We start from the raw sequence: 11,744 nt of genomic DNA on the forward strand, positions 1-11,744 counted from the left end.
ACCGATACCACAAAAGTATCGGATCTCGGTATCGGAATTCCGATACCCGCAAGTATCGGCCGATACCCGATACTTGCGGTATCGGAATGCTCAACACTATTGACCAGCGATTTCTCATTTTTACAACACTTTTTTTTTAGGGACAACATCACATTTGAAGTAACTTTGAGGGTAAGTACACACGTTGCGGATTTGCCTTCGTTTTTTTCTGCACAGAATCTGCATCTCTTGCCAGAAAACGCAGCTAAAAATCCGCACGTTTTTGTGCGGATTTGATGCGAATTTGTATGCGTTTTTCAAAGCTAAATAAAGAGCTATTTTTTGGGGAAAAAAAGAAGTGTGATGTAATTTCTTGTCCAACCTCTTCATTTACATACTCCATTGAAGAATAATGTTTACACACACAGAAAGATAGATGATAGATCTATAGATCGATAATACCAAGCCCGATGTTTAGTAATAAACATAATAAAATGGTACATAAAGAGTTAATTAAAGACAAACACAAAATTTGTGTTGGCCGGGGTCACACTAGCGATAAACTCGCACGTGTCTCGCACCTCAATACCCAGCACTGCCGCCGGCACTGTGACCGGAGCATTCAGCTACATAGAAATACATACAGCCGCACACTCCAGTCCCAAGTGCCGGCGGCAGTGCTGGGTATTGAGGTGCAAGTTCCTCGCTAGTGTGAACCCAGCCTTGAATGCAATATCGGTTTAATTGAAAAAAAATGGCGTGGGCTCCCGCGTAATTTTCAAGTCCAGAGTGGGAAAGCCAGCGACTGGGGGCCGATGTTTATAGCCTGTGAAGGGGTTAATACCCATGAAGCTTCCCAGGCTATGAATATCAGCCTGCAGCTGTATACAGTGCCTTGCGAAAGTATTCGGCTCCCTGGAACTTTTCATCCTTTTCCCACATATCATGCTTCAAACATAAAGTCACCAAATGTAAATTTTTGGTGAATCAACAAGTGGAACACAATTGTGAAGTTGAACGAAATTTATTGGTTATTTAAAATTTTTGTGGAGATTCAAAAACTGAAAAGTGGGGCGTGCAATATTATTTGGCCCCTTTACTTTCAGTGCAGCAAACTCACTCCAGAAGTTCATTGTGAATCTCTGATCCAATGTTGTCCTAAATGCCTAATGATGATAAATATAATCCACCTGTGTGTAATCTAGTCTCCGTATAAATGCACCTGCTCTGTGATAGTCTCAGGGTTCTGTTTGAAGCACAGAGAGCATCATGAAGACCAAGGAACACAACAGGCAGGTCCGTGATACTGCTGTGGAGAAGTTTAAAGCCGGATTTGGATACAAAATAATTTCCAAAACTTTAAACATCCCAAGGAGCACTGTGCAAGCGATCATATTGAAATGGAAGGAGTATCATACCACTGCAAATCTACCAAGACCCGGCCGTCTCTCTAAACTTTCATCTCAAACAAGGAGAAGACTGATCAGAGATGCAGCCAAGAGGCCCATGATCACTCTGTATGAACTGCAGAGATCTACAGCTGAGGTGGGACAGTCTGTCCATAGGACAACAATCAGTCGTACACTGCACAAATCTGGCCTTTATGGAAGAGTGGCAAGAAGAAAGCTATTTCTCAAAGATATTCATAAAAAGCCATCTAAGAGATACCCCAAACGTGGAAGAAGGTGCTCTGGTCAGATGAAACCAAAATCGAACTTTTTGGCAACAGTGCCAAACGATATGTTAGGCGTAACGGCAACACAGCTCATCACCCTGAACACACTGTCAAACGTGGTGGCAGCATCATGGTTTGGGCCTGCTTTTCTTAAGCAGGGACAGGGAAGATGGTTAAAATTGATGGGAAGATGGATAGAGCCAAATACAGGACCATTCTTGAAGAAAACCTGTTGGAGTCTGCAAAAGACCTGAGACTGGGACGGAGATTTGTCTTCCAATAAGACAATGATCCCAAACATAATGCAAAATCTACAATGGAATGGTTCACTAATAAACGTATAAAAGTCCAGACCTCAATCCAATCAAGAATCTGTGGAAAGAGCTGAAAACTGCTGTTCACAATTGATTTCCATTAAACCTCACTGAGCTCGAGCTGTTTGCCAGGGAAGAATGGTCAAGAATTTCAGTCTCTCGATGTACAAAACTGATAAAGACGTACCCCAAGTGACTTGCAGCTGTATCCGCAGCAAAAGGTGGTGCAACAAAGTATTAAGTTAAAGGGGCCGAATAATAGTGCATGCCCCACTTCTCAGTTTTTGAATTTCCACAACAAAAATTTAAAATAACCGATACATTTCGTTCAATTTCACAATTTTGTTCCACTTGTTGTTGAGTCTTCACTAAAAATTTAAATTTAGTATCTTTATGTTTGAAGCATGATATGTGGGAAAAGGTTAAAAAGTTCCAGGGAGCCGAATACTTTCGCAAGGCACTGTATTTAGCCTTTACAGGCTATTAAAATAGGAGGACCCCCCCAAAAAAATGACGTGGGGTCCCCCTATAATTTATAGCCAGAAAGGCTATGCAGACAGCTGCAGGCTGATATTCATAGCCTAGAGAGGGACCATAGATATTGCCCCCCCCCCCCGCTACAAATACCAGCTCCCAGCCGCCCCACTTAGCCTCTCTCTTCCCACTGCCCTGTAGCGGTGGCATATGGGGTTAATGTCTCCTTTGACTGTAAGGTGATTTTAAGCCCGGTTAGTGATGGAGAGGCATCAATAAGACACCTATCCATTACTAATCCTATAGTAGTGAAATAGTTAAAAAAAGACAGCCAGAAAAAAGAATTTTAATATTCTTAATTTCACCATACTTACAACCACCATCGATCACCTGCAAAAAATAATAAACCAACCGTATACTCCCTGTCCGACGGAGTCCAATTAATAACGAAGGTCCCAGGATGATCTCCCCTAAAGAGCTGTCACATCAGGAGATGTGACCACTCTATAGGCCTCCAGTGACACAATGACAGGCGACAATGGCTCCTTAAGTGTTATCACTGAGGGGTCAATGAGTTCATTGTCCTCACTTTATGGCACTGCTGCGTGAGAATTTTCCCACGCAGCTGTGCCAGAAGTGACAGTATCAACTATACTGTACTTACAGCGGCGGAGGGATATAGTGCGAAAGGATACCTTCCGTCATTGTATCACCGGAGCCCCTGGAGAGCGGTCGCATCTGCCGATGTAATATTAATAATCTTTATATAGCGCCAACATGTTCTGCAGCGCTTTACAGTTTAACAGTTTCAAACACAAGTCATAAGTAACAACATTAACAATACAATAATTAAAGCACAATAAGATGACCCTGCTCGTGAGAGCTTACAATCTATAATGAGGTGGGGGAGATACAAAGTACAGGAGCTTATTGACAATGATGTATTTACAATGATGGTCCTGCCATCTTCAGGGGGTGGTGATAGATGGAGATAGTGAACTGGGTTACACACGCGCCCTTACACATAAAATGACTTTTATTAGGGAACGTGATAGGCCGCTCTGAACAAATATGTTTTAAGGGTGTGCCTAAAATTATGCAAATTGTGAATGGTCTTAATTTCTTGGGGTATAGCATTCCAGCGGATTGGCGCAGCGCGGGAGAAGTCTTGGAGACGGGAGTGGGAGGTACGGATTAGTGCAGAGGTTAGTCGAAAGTCATTTGCAGAGCGCAGAGGTCGGCTAGGCCGATAGACAGAAATAATTTAGGCGATGTAAGGGGGTGCTGCACTGTGAAGAGCTTTGTGGGTGAGGACAAGTACTTTTAATTGGATCCTATAATGAATGGGCAGCCAGTGTAATGATTGGCGAAGAGCGGACACGTCTGAGTACCGATTAGCCAGGTAGGTGACCCTGGCTGCTGCAATAAGGATAAACTGGAGAGGGGAAAGTCGAGTGATGGGGAGGTGTTGTGAATTCCGTTCTCGGGCTCCCTCCTGTGGTCATGAGTGGTACTGTGTGAGTTTGGTCTTGGGCTCCCTCTGGTGGCCTTTAGCGATATGGCTGGTCTTGGCTGGGCTCAGCTGTTTCATCTCCTACTAGACTGGGCCTATTTAACTCACCTGGACCTTTACTTGTCGCCTGAGTTTTTGTACTGACCGCACAGACACCTATCTATTTTCTGCCTATCTAGTATTAGCGGGCCTCATTTGCTAAATCTGTTTCATCTCTACGTTTGTGTTTTCCCCTTGACTCACCGTTATTATTTGTGGGGGGCTATCTAAAACTTTGGGGTATATTTCTCTGAGGCAAGTGAGGTCTTTGCTTTCTTTCTAGGGGTAGTCAGTTTCTCAGGCTGTGACGAGACGTCTAGGTTTTCAGGTAACGTTCCACAGCTGCCTTTAGTGTGTTTGGATAGGATCAGGATTGCGGTCAGGATTGCGGTCAGTATAGCTTCCACATCCCCAGAACGTGTCCTATATACTCAGGGTATATTTGTCAGGTCAGTTTGAGATCCTACCACCAGGATCATAACAGTACAGCAGGCCCGAAAGTGTTAATGCAGCTAAAGAGGGAGAAGAGAAATCTTAAGGTCATTTTTTTTTTTTTCCTCTGCACTCTGTTTTGCTTCTCTCCTCCCCTTAATCTCTGGGTGGTTCTGTATGCAGCTACTAATATGGACATTCAGAGTCTGTCTTCTAGTGTGGATCATCTCACTGCAAGGGTACAGGGCATTCAGGATTATGTAGTCCGCAGTCCTATGTCAGAGCCTAAAATACCTATTCCTGAGCTGTTCTCCGGAGATAGATCTAGGTTTTTGAACTTTAAGAATAATTGTAAGTTATTTCTTTCTCTAAGACCTCGCTCATCTGGCGACTCTGTTCAGCAAGTCAAAATTGTTATTTCTTTGTTGCGAGGTGACCCTCAAGATTGGGCATTCTCTTTGGCGCCAGGAGATCCGGCACTGCTAAATGTTGATGCGTTTTTTCTGGCGCTTGGAGTGCTTTATGAGGAACCAAATCTGGTAGACCAAGCAGAGAAGGTTTTGCTGGCTCTCTCTCAGGGTCGGGATGAAGCAGAGGTTTATTGTCAGAAGTTTAGGAAGTGGTCAGTGCTCACTCAGTGGAATGAGTGCGCCCTGGCGGCGATTTTCAGAAAGGGTCTTTCTGAAGCCCTTAAAGATGTTATGGTGGGGTTCCCCTGTTATGGTTCTCAATGGCAAGAGAACATAGCCCAGCAAACATAAGAACTAGCTCTTGGAAGGATGGAAACTAAACTGACCATGAACTAAACCTGCCGCACAACTAACAGTAGCCGGGTAGCGAAGCCTGCGTTTTATCCCTAGACGCCCAGCGCCGGCTGGAGGACTAACTAATCCTGGCAGAGGAAAATATAGTCCTGGCTCACCTCTAGAGAAATTTCCCCGAAAGGCAGACAGAGGCCCCCACAAATATTGGCGGTGATTTTAGATGAAATGACAAACGTAGTATGAAAATAGGTTTAGCAAAATTGAGGTCCGCTTACTAGATAGCAGGAAGACAGAAAGGGCACTTTCATGGTCAGCTGAAAACCCTCTCAAAATACCATCCTGAAATTACTTTAAGACTCTAGTATTAACTCATAACATCAGAGTGGCAATTTCAGATCACAAGAGCTTTCCAGACACAGAAACGAAACTACAGCTGTGAACTGGAACAAAATGCAAAAACAAACAAGGACTAAGTCCAACTTAGCTGGGAGTTGTCTAGCAGCAGGAACATGCACAGAAAGGCTTCTGATTACAATGTTGACCGGCATGGAAGTGACAGAGGAGCAAGGCTAAATAGCGACTCCCACATCCTGATGGAAACAGGTGAACAGAGAGGATGATGCACACCAGTTCAATTCCACCAGTGGCCACCGGGGGAGCCCAAAATCCAATTTCACAACATTCCCCACGCCGACGGGTCTGAATGAGTCAATGTCTTTGGCCATTCAGATTGATCGGCGTTTGCGGGAGCGCAAACCTGTGCACCCTCTGGCGGTATTTTCTGAGCAGAAACCTGAGCCTATGCAATGTGACAGGATTCTGGCCAGAGTTGACGGCAAAACCACAGACGTCAGAATGGGTTGTGCTTTTACTGTGGTGATTCTGCTCATGTTATCTCAGCATGCTCTAAGCGCACAAGAAGGGTTGCCAAGTTTGTCACCATTGGTACTGTACAACCTAAATTTATTTTGTCTGTTACTTTGATTTGCTCTCTGTCATCCTACCCAGTTATGGCTTTTGTGGATTCAGGTGCTGCCCTGAATTTGATGGATTTGTCATTTGCCAGGCGCTGTGGTTTTATCTTGGAGCCTTTACAATTCCCTATTCCGCTAAAGGGAATTGATGCTACACCATTGGCCAAGAATAAACCTCAGTACTGGACTCAATTGACCATGCGCATGGCTCCTGTACATCAGGAGGTAATTCGCTTTCTGGTGCTACATAATTTGCATGATGTTGTCGTGTTGGGTCTGCCATGGCTGCAGGCTAATAATCCAGTCCTGGATTGGAAAGCAATGTCTGTGTCAAGTTGGGGGTGCCAGGGGATTCATGGCGATGCTCCTTTGGTGTCAATTGCTTCTTCTACTCCTTCTGAAGTCCCTGAATTTTTGTCGGACTACCAGGATGTATTTGATGAGCCCAAATCCAGTGCCCTACCTCCTCATAGGGATTGTGATTGTGCCATAAATCTGATTCCTGGTAGTAAGTTCCCTAAGGGACGACTTTTTAATTTGTCTGTACCAGAACATACCGCTATGCGGAGTTATATAAAGGAGTCCTTGGAGAAGGGACATATTCGCCCGTCCTTGTCCCCTTTGGGTGCGGGGTTCTTTTTTGTGGCCAAGAAGGATGGTTCTCTGAGACCCTGTATAGATTATCGCCTTCTAAATAACATCACGGTCAAATTTCAGTATCCCTTGCCACTGTTGTCCGATCTGTTTGCCCGGATTAGGGGGGCCAGTTGGTTCACCAAGATAGATCTTCGTGGAGCGTATAATCTTGTGTGCATAAAGCAGGGCGATGAATGGAAAACAGCATTTAATACGCCTGAAGGCCATTTTGAGTACTTGGTGATGCCTTTTGGGCTTTCTAATGCCCCCTCTGTGTTTCAGTCCTTCATGCACGATATCTTCCGAGAGTACCTGGATAGATTTATGATTGTGTACCTGGATGATTTTTTGGTCTTTTCTGATGATTGGGAGTCTCATGTGAAGCAGGTCAGGATGGTATTTCAGGTCCTGCGTTCCAATGCCTTGTTTGTGAAGGGCTCTAAATGTCTCTTCGGAGTCCAGAAGGTTTCCTTTTTGGGCTTTATTTTTTCTCCTTCTACTATCGAGATGGATCCAGTCAAGGTCCAGGCTATTCATGACTGGACTCAACCTACATCTGTGAAGAGTCTTCAGAAGTTCTTGGGTTTTGCTAATTTTTACCGTCGCTTCATCACTAATTTTTCTAGTGTGGTGATTTGACGGATTTGACCAAGAAGGGTTCTGATGTGACGAATTGGTCTCCTGCGGCCGTAGAGGCCTTTCAGGAGTTGAAACGTCGGTTTTCTTCTGCTCCTGTCTTGCGCCAGCCCGATGTCTCTCTTCCCTTTCAGGTCGAGGTTGATGCTTCAGAGATTGGAGCAGGGGCTGTTTTGTCGCAGAGAAGCTCTGATTGCTCTGTGATGAGACCATGTGCTTTCTTTTCAAGAAAGTTTTCGCCTGCCGAGCGGAATTATGATGTTGGTAATCGAGAGTTGTTGGCAATGAAGTGGGCATTTGAGGAGTGGCGACATTGGCTTGAGGGAGCCAAGCATCGTGTGGTGGTCTTGACGGATCACAAGAATTTGACTTATCTCGAGTCTGCCAAAAGGTTGAATCCGAGACAGGCTCGATGGTCGCTGTTTTTCTCTTGTTTCAATTTCGTGGTTTCATATCTTCCGGGTTCGAAAAACGTGAAGGCTGATGCCCTTTCTAGGAGTTTTGTACCTGAGTCCCCGGAAGTTTCTGAACCGACTGGTGTTCTCAAAGAGGGGGTGATTTTGTCTGCTATCTCTCCTGATCTGCGACGGGTGTTGCAGGAGTTTCAGGCCAATAGACCTGACCGTTGTCCACCGGAGAGACTGTTTGTCCCAGACAGATGGACCAGTAGAGTTATTTCCGAGGTTCATTCTTCGGTGTTGGCGGGTCATCCTGGGATTTTTGGTACCAGGGATTTGGTGGCGAGATCCTTTTGGTGGCCTTCCTTGTCGCGGGATGTGCGTTCCTTTGTGCAGTCCTGTGGGATTTGTGCTCGGGCCAAGCCTTCGTGTTCTCGTGCCAGTGGATTGCTTTTGCCTTTGCCTGTCCCGAAGAGGCCTTGGACACATATTTCCATGGATTTTATTTCGGATCTTCCTGTCTCTCAGAAGATGTCTGTCATCTGGGTGGTTTGTGATCGTTTTTCCAAAATGGTCCATTTGGTACCCTTGCCTAAGTTGCCTTCCTCCTCCGATTTGGTGCCATTGTTTTTTCAGAATGTGGTTCGTTTACATGGTATTCTGGAGAATATTGTGTCCGAAAGAGGATCCCAGTTTGTGTCCAGATTTTGGCGATCCTTTTGTGCTAAGATGGGCATTGAATTGTCTTTTTCGTCGGCCTTCCATCCTCAGACGAATGGTCAAACCGAACGAACTAATCAGACCTTTGAAACTTATTTGAGATGTTTTGTTTCTGCTGACTAGGATGATTGGGTGACCTTTTTGCCATTGGCTGAGTTCGCCCTCAATAATCGGGCTAGTTCTGCTACTTTGGTTTCACCTTTCTTTTGCAATTCTGGTTTTCATCCTCTTTTCTCCTCGGGTCAGGTTGAGTCTTCTGACTGTTCTGGGGTGGATTCTGTGGTGGATAGGTTGCAGCAGATTTGGAACCATGTGGTGGACAATTTGACGTTGTCCCAGGAGAAGGCTCAGCGTTTTGTTAACCGCCGTCGCTGTGTGGGTCCCCGACTTCGTGTGGGGGATTTGGTATGGTTGTCTTCTCGTTATGTCCCGATGAAGGTTTCCTCTCCTAAGTTCAAGCCTCGTTTCATCGGTCCTTATAAGATTTTGGAAATCCTCAACCCTGTGTCTTTTCGTTTGGACCTCCCAACATCGTTTGCCATTGTTGCGGAGATATGTGGTGCCTGTGGTCCCTTCTGTTGATCCTCCTGCTCCGGTCTTGGTCGAGGGGGAGTTGGAATATGTGGTGGAGAAGATCTTGGATTCTCGTATTTCGAGACAGAGGCTTCAGTACTTAGTGAAATGGGAGGGTTATGGTCAGGAGGATAATTCCTGGGTTGACGCCTCCGATGTCCATGCGGCCGATTTGGTTCGTGCCTTTCATTTGGCTCGTCCTGATCGGCCTGGGAGCTCTGTTGAGGGTTCGGTGACCCCTCCTCAAGGGGGGGTACTGTTGTGAATTCCGTTCTCGGGCTCCCTCCTGTGGTCATGAGTGGTACTGTGTGAGTTTGGTCTTGGGCTCCCTCTGGTAGCCTTTAGCAATATGGCTGGTCTTGGCTGGGCTCAGCTGTTTCATCTCCTGCTAGGCTGGGCCTATTTAACTCACCTGGACCTTTACTTGTCGCCTGCTGTCGGTGTATTCAGTCCTGATCCTGTGCTCTACTGAATATTCCTTGTGACCAGTCTCCTGCTATGAGAAGCTAAGTTTGCTTGTTCAGTTTCTCATTATTTCCTTGAAAACGTTTCTCATTATATTATGAGTTCAGCCCAGCTTGCTTTTATGTGATTTTTTGCTTGCTGGTTAGTTCTGGGGTGCAGAGTGCGCCCTTCACATCGTGAGTCGGTGTGGGGGTTCTTGTATTCTCTGCGTGGTTTACTTTTGATAGTTTTTGTACTGACCGCACAGACAGCTATCTATTTTCTGCCTATCTAGTATTAGCGGGCCTCATTTGCTAAATCTGTTTCATCTCTACGTTTGTGTTTTCCCCTTGACTCACCGTTATTATTTGTGGGGGGCTATCTAAAACTTTGGGGTATATTTCTCTGAGGCAAGTGAGGTCTTTGCTTTCTTTCTAGGGGTAGTCAGTTTCTCAGGCTGTGACGAGACTTCTAGGTTTTCAGGTAACGTTCCACAGCTGCCTTTAGTGTGTTTGGATAGGATCAGGATTGCGGTCAGTATAGCTTCCACATCCCCAGAACTTGTCCTATATACTCAGGGTATATTTGTCAGGTCAGTTTGAGATCCTACCACCAGGATCATAACAGGGAGGCCAATTAATAGTGTTAAAGTAATCCAGGCGAGAGTGGATCAAGGCGACAGTGAGGGTTTTTGTTTCCATGGTGAGAAAAGGGCCAATTCTAGAGATGTTCTTTAGGTGTAAGCAGCAAGAGTGGGCAAGAGATTGTATATGGGATGTGAAGGAGAGATCGGAGTCAAACATAACACCCAGACAGCGCGCCTGCTGCTGCGGTGTTATTATGGTGCCACCCACGGAGAGGGAAACGTCAGGTTTAGGGAGGTTAGTACATGGCGGGAGCAGAAGAAGTTCAGTTTTGGAGAGGTTGAGTTTCAGATAAAGGGCGGACATGATGTTGGAGACTGCGGACAGTCAGTCACTGGCGATGTGACAGCTCTCCACGAGAGATCGTCGTATGACACTTGTCATTACATAGACTACTGCAAATCACGGAGTATATTGTTGGTTTATTATTTTTATATTTCTTCGGGGATTAGCTGTGTGGTAAGTGTCACGCCGCTGCTGCCGCCACCGCTCGCCGCGTCCTCTCATACTTACCTGTCCTCGGCGTCCCGGCGCGGCTCCTCCTCTGCAGCGTCTTCCCTTCGGCGTCTGCTCCCGCCCCCTGCTGCTCGTCGAGTGCACGCGCACGCCAGGTTCAGTTCTGCGCTGATATATATATATATACCCGCCTCTTCCTCTCTCCAGTGCCTACGTTCTTTTGTGCATTCTGATGCCCTAGGCTGCCCATTGTCTCTGTGCATTTTTCGTGCTCTCTGACTTTTGGTTTCTGTCTCCATCTCTCCAGTGCCCTGCCCGTTCCTGTGTTCCTGCCTGGTTCCTGCCAGTCTCTCCTGTACCCCGTCCGTTCCTGTGTTCCTGCCTGGTTCCTGCCAGTCTCTCCTGTACCCCGTCCGTTCCTGTGTTCCTGCCTTGTTCCTGCCAGTCCCTCCATCTCTCCTGTACCCCGTCCGTTAATGTGTTCCTGCCTTGTTCCAGCCAGCCTCTACGTCTGCAATACCCTGCCAAGTCCTGAGTCCCTGCGGTGTACCTGTCTGCTCCTGTGTCTCTGCGGTACTCCCGTCAGTCTTTGTGTTCTTGCATCTCTTGTGCTTCCTGTTGGTTCCCTAGCCACTGTCGCTCCCGTCAGCGTCCCTAGCTTTCCTTCTTTTCCGTCCTGGTCCCCCAGCACCCGTGGCGATAGTCCCTCACGGGCCTGCCCCTAACTCTCCCTGTATAGGGGGTGGTCCATCTGGTCAGCTCGCCCTTGAGAGGTTCGTTGTCGCGGTCCAGAGGGTCGACTTTTTCACCCTAAGCGTCACAGTACCATAGGCCATGGACCCCGCTGGGGTTTCTGCTTCTCAGAAAGAGTTGCTTTTTTTGTGGGAGAACCAAACCAGGATCATGTCTTTTCTAAAGAATATGGAGTCTCGCTTAGCGGCTTTACAGTCCTCTGATCCTGGCAATGACTCACAGTTGGCTGCTCTTCAGCAGGAGCTTAGCCAACAACGGGACACTCAGTCTCATATTTTGAATTTTATGGCCTCTGTGGATGCTCGGCTTCTGTCACTCCA

The sequence above is a fragment of the Ranitomeya variabilis genome, chromosome 1, assembly GCF_051348905.1.
Source record: "Ranitomeya variabilis isolate aRanVar5 chromosome 1, aRanVar5.hap1, whole genome shotgun sequence".
NCBI lineage: Eukaryota > Metazoa > Chordata > Amphibia > Anura > Dendrobatidae > Ranitomeya > Ranitomeya variabilis.